Raw genomic sequence first — 15516 nt, 5'->3', positions numbered from 1 at the left:
GCCCAGCTTTTTTGACCATGTTTGAGCCAAACATTTGATTCATTGTAGCACTTTTTAGCTCTGTCGATAGCCTGCTACCTTATGTGCTTAGCAGTCAGATATCCCTATGCTACAGCTGCAATACGTTGGTGCCACACACCCTCTATACTCCTCTACCATTATGGGAATCAGGCCATGAAATTACAGATTGTGATCGTATACAACTCTGGTCCACTGTATCTCGTGGGTGCCCAGTTTTGGGCTTCTAGATCTGTTCCCGAGCACAGTAGCAGTGCCACATTGTGTAATAGAGCATGCTCTCATTGTGAAGGTGAAACTTTCCATGGGTTTTTCCGGTCCCACATGCCAGCATTAATTACCGGCGCCGCTGAAATCAAATCGACTTTTGGCTGGCTCGCTGCATCTGCCACAAGGGACCTGTCACACTGTGGCCGGAAAATCCAGTCTTTGTCTTCACATGGACTGTTCAGTGGTCACTCCTGCCAATGCTATTAAATGTCTGCAATAGGTAGGGTGATAAAGATGGTGTTAAGTCAGTTGCTCCCTTGCGTTGATTTTTCTCACAACCTGAATAGTCTGTTCTGGCATCAGTGTTTAGAATAAGTGTTGAGAACTGTCAGTGAGCCTCCCAACTGTATCCCAATATGTCTGCTGGGACAGGTCATACCTAGGGACGCTGATGGAATAGTTGAATGATAGTTATGATTGTGATTATCCAGCTGCTGCTTGACTAACCAGTAGGACAATTTGGTGAACTTTTCTGGTTTAATTGTGCTGATCTGATGATTTTAGGGGCACCTTCAGAGTCAACTACATATTGTGGAATTGGAATAATGTGTAGGCCAATCAAAACAGGAGTGGCAGGTTTCCTTCCCTGAAAGACATTTTTGAACCAGTTGAACTTTACAATAATCTGGAATCTTTGTGTTACAAATTACCAGATTTATTAAATTCAGTTTCACAAATTGTCAGGTGTGATTTAATCTCATGGCTTCTGGGTTGCTCATCATGTACTGCATCAATTTACCCTTCTGTTCTTTATAAGAAGAATTTATGCAAAACAAGATAAATTTTGCGTCACTATCCATAGAATAACTAATGCTGTTTTTCACACTATAAATAAGCAATGTTTCATGAATCAATCATCTGTACCTACATTACAGAGATAATTTCTTGGTCTATGTATCATAGTGCCCTTTGTACAATCCATGCTTGTTTGGCAATTTATTCCTTTTCATTAGATACAAACAATATTTAAGGAACTTTTAGGGTAAATTTTTATCGATGATTTTAGATGCCCAGTTTTTTTTGGTGTTCTTCAAGTTTTTTTTAGCATCAAAAACCAGGAGAAAACTGAGGGAAAACATGAGAACCCAAAAACAGTAAATTTGGAGCACATTCGTAAAAATCAGTTCTTCTTTGTTATATCACTAACGTAAAGGAAATATAGTTCAGTTAGCCTAAGTGACAAGACATAATAATTATTTATAAGCCAACAATGGGAGTAACCAGGAAAGTGTGAAAAATAAGTCCACCACAAAATACCATAACATCTGTCTAACCTCAACAGTTAAATTACCAGCGTGATTTGGTTGATTATATGTTGATCGCGATTTGCTTTCTCATTTTCAACTATTCCTTTATTATTTCAAAGGTACTGTACTTGAAACTCCATGGTCCAAGTAAAAACATCAATCCCACACACTGGCAGCTATTCCCATGGGTATTGCTTTGGCTTTAATGTTGTTGTAAAATTATTTTTGAATTAGTTCTTTGCAGCACTATCAAGAATTTTAGTGGTGGAAATCAGTTAAAAAGGCACATTTAAAGATTTCTAACATTGTTGTGTTTTGGGATGCTAGTTGAGAAAATGTACAGTTTTATTTTCTGTATGGAACCTTTTTAATCATGGAAGCAGCAGCATGGTAAAATGAACAATATCTTTCATGCCTTTGTAATTACAAAACTTTGTAAAATTTATTTTAAAATGCCATCACACAATTCCCATTGCTCTCAGCCAGATCTGTAATATAATGAATGATCTTAGCTTTCTGTGAATATTTAGAGTATCTCACCTAATTAGCACCACGGTATTAATGAATATTAATAGTTGAGATCAAAATGGATTGCAGAAGTCAAAGCAGAACAACTATTTAAAAATCATAACATATGGTTAGAATGCACAGATAGATTCACTGTGGGTATACTACCACCTCATAATAACCTGCATTTATTGTTGAAATTCCTTTGTTCCTCTCATTAGATGAATGTTTTATACTCAAAATGTCAAAAAGTGAAAGCATAATTTGTTGAATTGCCCAGGAATTCTAAATGTCTTAAATAAATATATCTATTCAGTAATGCACATCAGGTAACTGACCTTCCTGAATATTTTCTGGAACCTCAGTTGGACCAACATTTGGTTACTTTTTACATTACCTTATTGCACTTGGAATGTATATTATTCCTGAAGTCATGTGTTTGTGACCTGTGAGGTTGTGGATTCCTTGACTTTGATATTGACAACCCCATGACTTTTTATTTATGGTCATCAGCATTGAAGCGCCTGAGTGGAGAAGTTGGACACTTCATGACCACGTTTAAATTGGACTCTCATAGCAAAACTAGGAGCCTGAATTAAAATTAACTGCATGGTTTTCCCAGAAACCTGGCAGTGAAAGGGAGGCGGGAAATGCCAGCTTCATAAGGTAAGTGTTTTTTTGGCATTCCTTGTGGGCCAGTAGGAGCAGGAGTGCGTCCCATGGCCCTTTATGGAGCCTTCAGCCTCCCATCATCAATTACGACCTTCTCTTCCCCCCCTGCCAAGATTGCCACCTGCCCCAGCCCGAATGGCCTCTCTCTCTCACCCCTACCACAATTGGCACAATTACCCCCTCCTGATTGCAGGGAATCATCGACAGGAGTTTTTATTTTCAGTATCCTATTTACAAATCAAAGTATTCCATGTGCTTTCCTAATTGCCCTATCAGTTTGTCCTGCTACCTTCAAAAATTTGTGAATATGCACCCTCAGGTCCCTCTGCTGATGCACCTCACTCAAAATAATACCATTTAGATTATACTGCTTCTCCATGTTCTCCAAAGTACATCGCTTCACACTTATCTGCATTAAATATTGATATGCTATGTGTCTGCCCATTTTACCAGTCTATGTCCTCTTGAAACCTGCTGGGATTCTGCTTACTGTTTACTATGTTCCAGATTTTTCCAAATCCCAGGAAGCAAAGTTCACAATTTTTAAAATACCCTTTTCCTGGGAGTAATGTGACAACTACAACTTTCTCTCCCATGTGTTTTATGTCTTTAGGGGATTATGTGAATGCTTCAAAACACATACATCCATTGTCATTTTTACACTATCTAGTTTACAGTTTATTTCTGAAAACTACATTTTTCTCCATTCCCAACTGTGTTCAACCATCATTCTCAATGATCTGTCACTTCAGCTGTTTGCAGGCAGAGATAAACCATGACATATCCCTTGTTATGTAATGCATTGTCACATTGTTGCTATTACTTCTTCCTTTGATCTGGTATCATCTTGCGATGAATCAGGTCAAATTCCAGTCCATTTGGTTTATATCAGCATGGGGTCAATCTGAACTATATAAATGCAGGTTCTTTCTGCCTTCTTTATTATTTTCACTTGTGCTGAGTTTAAGAAGTTAATAATTTCATTTCCCAGTATTTTTTGCAGCTCAAACGTTGCATGGCCATTGTTATTCGTTGCAAGGTGCTTGCACACTGTGAAGTAATGATGATGTATATTAAAACACACATGAAAGCAAGTAGAAAGCAGCCATTTATTAAGCATAAGACTAAGCATACTGTGGATTCTGGAAATCTGAAATAAAAACAAAAAATGTTGGAAATACTTAGCTTTGTGTCCATTAATCTTTTTTATTTTTGTAAATGATCAAGACTTGGGTTTAGAGCACAGCACTATAAAGTTTGCAGATGACACAAAACTTTACATTGTTGTGGATAGTGATGATGATAGTCTGAAGCTTCAGGATGTAGACAGAATTGTGAAATGTGCAGAAGCATGGCAGATAGAACTTAATGTGGAGAAATATGAAATGATGCACTTTGTGAAGACTAATATGGAAAAACAGTACATTATAAATGGCATGATTTTGAAGAGTGTTGATAAGCAGAGAGATGCTTGGTATATATGTCTATATACACAAATCTTTAAAGCTGGCAGGGCAAGTTGAGAAAGTGGTTAAAAGAGCATATGGTTGACTTCGATTTATATGTGGCATAGAATGTAAAAAGACAGCACGCTAGAACTTTGTAAATCATTGGGTAGGCCTCAGCTAGTGTAATGTGCACAATTCTGGACACCATAGTTGAAGAAAAATGTAATGGCCCGCGAAAGGGTACAGAGGAGGTTGACCAGGATGTTTCCAGAATGAGGGCTTTCAATCATGAGGAGCGGTTAATTGGACTGTTCTCTTTGGAAGAGAGATGGTTAAGAGTGCCTTTATGAAAGTTTTCAAGGTGATGAAAGGCTTTGAAAGGGTAAAAGAAGAAAAACTATTTTCAGTGAGTGGATCAATAGCCAGCAGTCATATATTTCAAATCATTGGCAATAGATCTGGAGGGAAATGAGAGGCTTTTCACTCAGAGTTATTAGGACCTGGAATGGTCTGCTTGAAAAGGTGGTGAAAGCTGATTTGATAAATAATTTTAAAAAGGAGATGGACAGGTACTTGAGGATGATGAGCTTTAAGGGGTTACGGACAAAAAACAGAAGTATTGAACGAAGTGTTACTGCTCTTTTAAAAAATCAGCAGAGGCACAATGAGCTGAATGGCCTCCTTACATTATAGGTTTCCAAGATTGTACTCAGCAGATCAAACCTTATCTGTGGACAGAGAAAGTGTGTTAATATTTCAGGTCAATAACCTGTCAACAGAACTGTAAAATTTTAGAGATTTAACAATGTATAAGCAAGGAGGCAAGGAAGGTCTGTGATAAGGTGGGGAACAGAGATGATCAAATGACAAAAGAGATTATTGTGCAGGGCAAGAAGGGTGGCAGTGGGACCAGTGAAAGAACAAAAGATTGGTCCAGAAAAGGTGTAAATAGTTAGAGCAGAACCATTACCAGTTCTCATGAATGAAGGTTAACTCTTTCTCTCTCCACAGGTCCTCGCTGACCTGCCGAGTATTCCCAGCATTTTCTGTTTTTAATTCAAATTTCCAGCACCGTAAGAATTTGATTTTGCATTACCAGCACCAGTTGCCTGAGAAAATTGGAAAGGCAGTTATGATCTAAAATTGTTGGACACAATGTTGAGCTTAGATAGCTTTAAAATGCCTGATCGAAAGATGAGGTGCTGTTCCTCGCGCTTCCATTTAGCTTCACATGTTACTTATGGCTGTAGAGACTTTTGTGACTTTTTAAGCAATAAAAACCAAAATTAATTTAGGACAGTAAAGAATGTGCCTCTAACATAGCCTGGAGACAGTCATACACACATACATCTTTTTCTGTTCCATACTGAAGTTGGTGTGTAAACAAATGCATGAACTATTTTGTGCACAGGAAATTTCCATAAACCACAGCAAAATGAATGACCATTTATTGGTTCTAGTGAGAACACTTTTAGCCAGGACACAGGAGCGCTCCATACTCCATTTCTTGATCTTCAAAATTCATCAGTTTTTTTTTATTCATTCACGAGATGTGGACTTCACTGGCTGGACCAGCATTTATTGCCCATCCCTAGTTGCCCTTGAGAAAGTGGTGGTGAGCTGCCTTCTTGAACTGCTGCAGTCCATGTGGTGTAGGTGCACCCACAGTGCTTTTAGGAAGGGAGCTCCAGGATTTTGACCCAGTGACAGTGAAGGAACGGCGATATATTTCCAAGTCAGGATGGTGAGCGACCTGGAGGGGAACTTGCAGGTGGTGGTGTTCCCATCTATCTTCTGCCCCTTGTCCTTCTCGATGATAGTGGTCGTGGGTTTGGAAGGTGCTGTTGAAGGAGCCTTGGTGAATTCCTGCAGCGCATCTTGTATATGGTACACTCTGTTGCCACTGTGCGTCGGTGGTGGAGGGAGTGAATGTTTGTGGGTGTGGTGCCAGTCAAGCGGGCTGCTTTGTCCTGGATGGTGTCAAGCTTCTTGAGTGTTGTGGGAGCTGCAGTCATCTAGGCAAGTGAGGAGTATTCCATCATGCTTCTGACTTGTGCCTTGTAGATGGTGGACAGGCTTTGGGGAGTCAGGAGGTGAGTTACTCATCGTATGACTCCTAGCCTCTGACCTGCTCTTGTAGCCACAGTATTTATATGGCTAGTCCAGTTTTGTTTCTGGTTAATGGTAACCCCAGGATGTTGATAGTGGGGGATTCAGTGATGGTAATGCCATTAAACGTCAAGGGGCAATGGTTGGATTCTCTCTTGTTGGAGATGGTCATTGCCTGACACTTGTGTGGCATGAATGTTACTTGCCACTTATCAGCCCAAGCCTGGATATTATCCAGGTCTTGCTGCACTTGGACATGGACTGCTTCAGTATCTGAGGAATCGCGAATGGTGCTGAACATTCAACACCTCATCCAAAGATTGTTACCTCAGACCCAATTTTGGACCTATGTGGTCATTCCTTCATAGTCACTGAGTCAAAATCCTGGCACACCTTACTTAACAGCATTAAGCAAACACTTTTGCCACCCAAACTACATCGGTTCAAGAAGTGGAACTATGGACGGGCAAATAATGTGCTTGGCAGCAACACCCTTATCCTGCAAATGAATTTTTAAAAAAAGTACAGCACTTGGGTAGTACTGCAGTGGTGTTGGAGTCCAAATTATGGATTAACACTGGGATTTAAATCCATAATTTTGTGTCCCAGAAGTGAGAGCACTACCAAGGGAGCCAAACAAATGTGGAACTCTCCTTAATTTCAATTCAACAAGAAGTATATTTTTTCTATATTATTAAAACATGTCTGAAACTTAAAGATAAAGTTACAACTTGAAATACTCAGGTGCAGGTAAAATTATAATTCGAGTTTTGAACCAAATATGTGGGCCCAAATTGTGTATCCCATGTCAAAGTGATGACGCTCTCCACTGACCTTGAAGAAAACTGCCCACAAAGATCTAGCAACCTCTACGTCTAGGATTCTCCCATTAATTTAAATCTGGCAACAAGTCAAGGGTATCTCCAGGCATTCCGCAATGGTGATACCGTCTTTCAGGGAAAGTACACAACCGCATTGAAGAATTCTCAGATAGCAAACCAGAGAGCAAAATGGATTGATTATCCCTCAGCTTTTATAAATTTTATAGAGAATGAAATGAAGATTGGGCTATATACATTAGAAGCTGAATATCATAAAAATAGTTTTTATTGTATAGAACGACGAAACTTTTATCAAAATGGAAGAATTGACATTACACAAAGATAAAATTAGTTTTCCAGGACCAGAGTGGTTCTTCAGCAGCAGTGACTTAATACACCTTTAAAAACCCAGTTACATCTCATTAACAAGGATTCATTCTTTCAGGGGTCTTTAACAGTGATTCAACAGCATAAAATGGGAAGTTCTTCTCAGTTTAGTGACTTCTAAACGATTTTCATTTGTGGGGACTTCAACAGCGCACCCAGTGGAGGAACAGGGGGCAGAATTTTGCCCTTGGTGGGCGTGCGGGCCCCACCGGCTCGGTGGCAGGCGGACAGCCGACCCCCGCCACCGAAACGGGGCCTGCCGCCATTTTGAGTGGGCGGGCCAATTAAGGCCCGCCCAGCGACCTGCCCGACAGGAAGCACTATGCACTTCCTGTGCAGGAGGGGGAGGGAATCCCCAGCTGTCAAAATGCGCTTAAAAAGGAAGATGAAACCTCACCCTGCCAGTAGATGAGGTTTCATGTATTATCAGAAGCCCACTGGGGCTCCTGGCCTGCCCGCCAGCCTTAAGGTTGGATGGGCAGGGCCTTTAATTACTTTAATTACCCTCAATTGGCCTCAATTGGCCATTGATAGGTCGGCGGGTGGACAGCTGATTTCGCTGTCCGCCCGTCTTCCTGAAAATTTAAAGGGACCGGGATGACGTCGGGGGTTCCTCCCAACGTCATCCTGCGTCATTTTCCCGTCAGCGAGTGGGCCCCGCCCCCAAATCGCCGACGGGAAAATTCTGGCCAGGGAATCTGTGACAGGAAGCTCTAGATTTCTATGGGCAGAATTTTCAGGTCAGTGTGCGGAGGTGGGCCTGACATGCCGTCACGTAAAACAATGCATGATGACTTTGGGCGCGCATCCCGACATCACCGCGCGCCATCACGATATTTCGGTAGGCGGGCGCGCTATGAGTTCCAAGGCATGCCTGCTATTAATTAACAAGCCAGTTAAGGCCCTTGAGGCAGCAATTGAAAACAGTTTTTCACAGCCCTTGCAATTTTCAGTGCATCGTGTGGGTGCAACGGGCAGGGGGGTAGGCCACATTTTAAAAATTTTCATCCACGGGCGGGATAAGAGTGGTGAGTGTGCTCGCTAATGTGAGTAGTTAGAACTTTCGTTTTTAACTTACTGTTACTTGCTTGTGTGAACAGGACAACTTCAATTATCTTCAGAGCTGCTTTGACAGAAAGAACAGGCTTCAGTTCAGGACTCAAGGAATTATAACACTTGGGGCCTTTCAGCTATCAGACAGCCTTCCCTTACCCTGGGAACGGGGATTGTGCTCTCAGAGGCACCTCCTCTGAGGAGGAACAGGGGGCCGGAAGGGGGAGGAGGCCAGGAGTCCATATTAGCCTCCAGGGGAGCCACCTGTGGGAGAACAGGTGCAGGCACAAGGGGCGCAGGGCCAACAGGAAGTCCAAGGCGGAAGGGGCCGCAGACGATGCCACCATCCTGCTGCTACGGTTTACAGGCAGCGATGCAGCTACCTCAATATATCTGAGGTGCAGTGCTGAAGGAGGCTCCGTCTCTCAAGGGAGACAGTGACCTCCGTCTGTCAGGTGATCGGCCCTGAGATCAGCTCCAACTGTGTGGTGGACACCCCTTGCCAGTGGAGCTGAAGGTCCTGGTTGCCCTCAACTTCTATGCTCCCAGCTCTTTCCAGGGGTTGGTGGGTGATCTTTATGAAGTCTCCCAGTCAGCTGTCCACAGTTGTGTCAAGCTGGTGACAGACGCTCTTTTCAGGCGTGCATTGACTTTTATTCACTACAGCTCGGACAAGACCAGCCAGGCAGAGCGAGCCAGAGGCTTTTCCGCGATTGCTGGCTTCCCTCGCATCCAGGGCGCAATCGATCGCACACATGTGGCCATCACAGTATCGCACAGTCGTAGTGGAGACAAAGTCCCGCCTTTACACCGAGGATACCTTCCATCGTGTTGTGTTGCACTACCACTGTGCTAAATGGGGTAGATTTCGAACAGATCTAGCAACTCAAGACTGGGCATCCATGAGGCGCTGTGGGCCATCAGCAGCAGAATTGTACTCGATGGCCCGGCATATCCCCCACTCTGCCATTCCCATCAAGCCAGGGGATCAACCCTGGATCAATGAAGAGTGCAGGAGGGCATGCCAGGAGCAGCACCAGGCATACCTAAAAATGAGGTGTCAACCTGGTGAAGCTATAAAACAGGACTACTTGCGTGCCAAACAGCATAAGCAGCAAGTGATAGACAGAGCTAAGTGGCCCCACAACCAATGGATCAGATCCAAGCTCTGCAGTCCTGCCACATTCAGTCGTGAATGGTAGTGAACAATTAAACAACTCACTGGAGGAGATGGCTCCACAAATATCCCCATCCTCAATGGTGGAGGAGGCCAGCTCAACAGTGCAAAAGACAAGGCTGAAGCAATTGCAACAATCTTCAGCCAGAATTGCCAAGTGGATGATCCATCTCGGCCTCCTCTGGAGGTCCCCAGCATCACAGATGCCAGTCTTCAGCCAATTCAATTCACTCTACGCAATATCAAGAAACGGCTGAAGGCACTGGATACTGCAAAGGCTATGGGTCCTGACAACATTCCGGCAATAATACTGAAGACTTGTGCTCCAGAACCTGCTGCGCCCCTTGCCAAGCTGATCCAGAACAGCTACAACATGGCATCTACCTGGCTATGTGGAAAAATGCCCAGGTATGTCCTGGACACAGAAAGCAGGACAAATCCAACCCAGCCAATTACCGCCCCATCAGTCTGCTCTCCATCATTAGTAAAGTAATGGAAGGGGTCATCAACAGTGCTATCAAGTGGCACTTGCTTAGCAATAACCTGCTTACTGATGCCCAGTTTGGATTCCGTCAGGGCCACTCAGCTCCTGACCTTGTTACAGCTTTGGTTCAAACAAGGACAAAAGAGCTGAACTCCCAAGGTGAGTTGAGAGTGACTGCCCTTGACATCAAGGCAGCATTGGACTGAGTGTGGCATCAAGGAGCACGAGCAAAACTGGAGCCAATGGGAATCAGGGGGAAAACTCTCCACTGGTTGGAGTCATACCTAACACAAAGGAAGATGGTTGTGGTTGTTGGAGATCAGTCATCTCAGCTCCAGGACATCACTGCAGGAGTTCCTCAGGGTAGTGTCCGAGGCCCAACCATCTTCAGCTGCTTCATCAATGACCTTTCTTCCATCATAAGGTCAGAAGTGGGGATGTTCGCTGATGAGTGCATAATGTTCAGCACCATTCGCGACTCCTCAGATACTGAAGCAGTCCATGTCCAAATGCAGCAAGACCTGGACAATATCCAGGCTTGGGCTGACAAGTGGCAAGTAACATTTGCGCCACACAAATGTCAGGCAATGGCCATCTCCAACAAGAGAGAATCCATCCATCGCCCCTTGATGTTCAATGGTATTACCATCATTGAATCCCCAACTACCAACATCCTGGGGGTTACCATTGACCAGAAACTAAACTGGACTAGCCATATAATACTGTGGCTACAAGAGCAGGTCAGAGGCTAGGAATCGTGTGAAGAGTAACTCTCTTCCTGACTCCCCAAAGCCTGTCCACCATCTACAAGGCACAAGTCAGGATTGTGATGGAATACTCCTCACTTGCCTGGATGAGTACAGCTCCTACAACACTGAAAAAGCTGGACACCATCCATAACAAAGCAGTCCACTTGATTGGCACCATATCCACAAACATTCACTCCCTCCACCACCGACACACAGTAGCAGCAATGTGTACCATCTACAAGATGCACTGCAGGAATTCACCAAGGCGCCTTAGACCTCCGAAACCCATGACCACTACCACCTAGAAGCACAAGGACAGCAGATAAATGGGAACATCACCACCTGGAAGTTCCCCTCCAAGTCACTTACCATCCTGACTTGGAAATATATTGCCGTTTCTTCACTGTCGCTGGGTCAAAATCCTGGAACTCCCTTCCTAACAGCACTGTGGGTGTACCTGCACCACATGCACTGCAGCGGTTCAAGAAGGCAGCTCACCACCACCTTCTCAAGGGCAACTAGGGATGGGCAATAAATGCTGGCCCAGCTAGCGAAGCCCGTGAATAAATTTTTAAAAATCAAGGCGCAAGCGGGTGAGCCGAGAGCCTTCGTCAACAGGAAGGGATTCCACTCCATGAACGTGCAGATAGTGTGTGACCATAGGATGCAGATTCTGCAAGTATATGCAAGCTCCCAGGCAGCTCCCATGACGCATGCATCCTGAGACACTCCCAGGTGCCAAGCCTCTTCAGTGTTCCAGCCCGGCTAGGTGAATGGCTGCTGGGTGACAAGGTCTATCCCCTCAAAAGGTGGCTCATGATGCCCCTCCACTATCCATGAACAGAGGCCCAGCAGCGGTACAATAGGAGTCATGCCCCCACAACGGCTCTGGTAGAGAGAACCATCAGTCTCCTCAAGATGCGCTTCCAATGCCTGGACTGTTCAGGGGTTGTACTCCAATGCCCCCCAGATCGAGTGTCACTGATAGTGGTTGCATGCTGCGCACTCCACAATCTGGTGCTGGAAAGAGGGGACACAGTGGAGGAAGAAGATGTAGACGCAGATGCTCTGACTGCAGACGATGAGTCCAGTAGTGAGTCCGAGGATGAGCATGCACAGGAGAACGCTGAGGGGATAGACACCAACCCGGGCAACCTCCATGGAGGCAGGGACACCCAGGAGGCTTTGATCTAACACTCCCTCAGCTAGCCTACCAAAGATGAACCACCAACACATGCCAGGGCTGCAGGCTCCATACACGATACCGGAAAGCAACATTTGTCTGGTCAGGAACATTAATTATGTGCCTTTTCAATAAAGCTCAATGACAAACAAGTCCTTCATAACATCATGGGTTCCCCTTCATCTGCAGAACTAATGAAGCACCCAGCGGCTTGTTGAGAACCAAAACATTTAATAATTGCCAACTTGCATACAGAAATCAAAGTACATTAAAAGGTGTTGAACAGCACACCTACTTAAAAGCAACTTAAATGTGGGGCAAAAGAAAACTGCCAGTTATAAGCCCGTGTTGTGCTTAAGGTGATTTATGTTTATGCTTGCGGGTGCTACTTCTAGGTGCTCCCCTCTCGCTTGCATCGGCATTGGAGGCAGCCTGCTCACTCTGCTGTCCTGTTGGCTTTGATGACCTTGGCGGGTCCGTGGCCCGTGAAGCCTGTGCTGGCCCTGACTGGGAGGGAGCAGCCAGTGGCACGGCTGGCATCTCCCCAGTCGCCGCAGCCTCATCAGATGCCATGGTCACTGGCAGAGGAGCGGAGGAAGAGCTGCTACACTGAGAGGAGCCCGCAGAGACGACAGGCAGCTTGTGCGCCAACGTGAGGTCGCTTTGGACCTCCCTGCTCACCATTGATGGATGGGTGCCTAGCTGGGATACTGGGTGCCCAATCCATCTCCCACACTGACACTGACCACCTGAGGTCAATGCTGTTGTGAGGGCTTGCAGGCCCGAGCGCATCCCCAGGAAGCCCTGAATGTTCTCCTGGAGGAGCCTCTCCATGAGAGCCGCCACTCTCTCCATTGAGGAAGCATTGTGCTTGGCCATGAGGGTCATTGCATTGCTCATGCCTCGCATGGACTCCTCCATCACGGAGACCATGGCACGCCTTCCCTCATGTATCTCTGCCAGATCCTCCCGCACATCCTGCTGGACTTCCAGCATCTGCTGCCTTAGGGACGACTCCAGAGGCACAACATCAGCCACTGACTGAGCACGTTCCTGGTCCCCAGCAGTCCTCCGCATGCCGGCCCCCTGGGCACTCTCTGTCACTGCCTGTACCTCAAGCGAGTGTGAAGTGCCCTCACTGCTGTGCTCCGAGATACTAGCCCCACCAAGGTGCTGGTATCTGCACTGGTGCCTGCCTGGCTGAGAGGATGTGACACTGGTGCATTTATATCTTCTGTGCCCTCAGGGGTCAGCAGCAGTCCCTCTGCCTCCTGAGCCCGGGCGTGCTCTGATGAGGCTGAAAAGAACAACAAGGACATTTGATTAGATGAAGTCGTTACACTGTTAATGTGCATGCCTGGCACCCGGATCAGGATGCACTCCTCATTCCATTATCAATGGGCAACCCATGTTGGATGCTGAAACCAATATACAGTCAACAGTGGAAAGTTTGCACTGACAGACATTGTGACCTCAGTGCACGGCACTCATACCTCCCAGTGGCACCCCAACCTCACTGCAGCCGGTTGACCTGGATGCATGGCGTCCCTCCAGCTCCAGTGCCTCCTGCTCGTATCTGGTCATGATGAGAAGCTGGGGCTGCCCCCCGCCAGTCCGCAGCCGCTCTGCATTATTGTGTGCTGTCTTCTCCTGAAAGGAAAGAGGAGCATTGATTAGTCCACCTTGTACCTGCGTTGCCATTGCAGCCTTGCCACCCCCACCTGAGGGAAACCTTGCAGGGTTCATCCCATTCGTGACCCTGGAGCCGCTATACACTCATTCCAAGCAGCCAGGGCTGACCCCCTTGCCCAGATGCTGCCACCAACACATTTGCCAAACCCACGAACACTACCACCTAGAAGGACAAGGGCAGCAGATTGATAGGTATACTGCCACCTGGAAGTTCCCCTCTAAGTCACTCAGCATCCTGACTTTGAAATGTTTCGGTGCTCCACCACCGTCGCTAGGTCAAAATCCTGGAACTCACCCCCAGACAGCACTGTGGGTGTTCCTGCACCACATGCAGTGGATACAGAAGGCAGCTCAGCACAACCCTCTCAGGGGAAACTAGGGATGGGCAATAAATGCTGCCCCACCCAGCGAAGGCCACATCTCGTGAATGAATGAATACAAAAACAAAATTCTGAGTTGTTGGGGGGGGAGCTGGGCAACCTAACTGCTGTGCTAAGTGACCCATGCCAACATGGTACTCACCCTTCCCGATGGCAAGAGATCATTAAACCGCTTGCACCCAGGTGCGTCTCACCACATTGTGGGAGCTGACCTGTTCTGCCAACTCCTCCCAGGCACGTTTTGTTATGTGCGGGGGCCTCCTCCTCCTGTCCCTTGGCACAAGGATCTCACTGCGTGCTGCCACCTCCTCAAGGAGGGCTGTGAGGCACTTATCCAAAAACGTCAGGGCTGACTGCCCCGCCGACCTGCCCTCCCACCTGGCCTGCTCTCCAAGGACGCTATCCGACACCCTCCTGTCCGATATCAGTGCAGCTTTGGAACAGATGCCTGTGTTGCCTTTGGACCTGGTGGTCAATGGCCTCCCGCTGCCGCTGGCCCCCTCCTGCTGATCTTGGGAGCTGTGATTTACGCTGGGCGGGCCTTAATTGGCCCGCCCACGTAAAATGGCGGCGTGGAGCCAATCGCGGATGGCGATCGGCTCTGCGCCCGCTCCCACCCAGCCAGCCAGCCCACCAGAGGGAAAATCCTGGCCTATGTTTTACTGTGGACATGCAGCTGCCAGAAGTTGCTGTCAGTTTCGCAGTTATGGTGACAGTGAACGCAGACAGTTTTGCCATTATTACAACCATAAATTCTGGACTGTGGTTGTCTCCTTTACGGACTGCTGGTTTATGCTGCGACAGTTATTGGAAACATTGATGCGAAAATATAAACAGATGAGAACATGTCTGCGCAATAGTTGTAACCAAGTGATTGAGAGTTTGTGTTTTTCGGAGGAATAACTTGGACCAGAAAGAGAGGATTATAAATTATGCCAATAATGGTTTTGATAATACTGATAGATTCCAGAAATAGATTGACATCTTGGAATCAAATATATAACAAATAACTTGTGTTCTGCCGTGTTTACATTTATTTTCCCGGTATATAACAAAGTAAGGTTGCCTTGATATAACCTTTTCCAAAAAATGTCTTGCTTTCATCAGCAGTCCAGATAAATATCCACCAATGACCTTTTTGGAAGCCTGAGGGGAGATAATTTGGTGGTTTAATGTTTGAGTCAGGACACAGACTTTGCAGGCTGAAGGATGGCACTGAAGAGCCCATAGCTTCAAAAATACAGAGAAAAGTAGTGGATACTGTGAAATTGATGCAGCCTGTTCAATGAAGTAAAGAACCAGAATGGATGTAACTTTTC

The 15516-nt window shown here is 45.9% G+C and overlaps 1 protein-coding gene across 4 annotated transcripts in view; it reads left to right on the top strand.

Moving 5' to 3' along the window:
- Positions 1 to 15516, top strand: part of fhit (fragile histidine triad diadenosine triphosphatase) — a 1241405-nt gene that overhangs the window by 24819 nt on the left and 1201070 nt on the right. For 2 of the 4 annotated variants that reach the window (XM_078543626.1, XM_078543629.1), the window contains one exon: positions 2556 to 2708. The exons of the other annotated variants lie outside the window; for them this stretch is intronic. The gene's annotated coding sequence lies outside the window, so the exon portion shown is untranslated. Of the gene's footprint in view, positions 1 to 2555; positions 2709 to 15516 lie in introns of those variants that run through there. 4 annotated transcript variants of the gene reach the window in all.

This window comes from Cetorhinus maximus, chromosome 6, assembly GCF_964194155.1.
Source record: "Cetorhinus maximus chromosome 6, sCetMax3.hap1.1, whole genome shotgun sequence".
NCBI classification, from domain to species: domain Eukaryota; kingdom Metazoa; phylum Chordata; class Chondrichthyes; order Lamniformes; family Cetorhinidae; genus Cetorhinus; species Cetorhinus maximus.
Note: the sequence above shows the minus strand (reverse complement) of the source record. Positions and strands in the feature narration are given on the sequence as shown.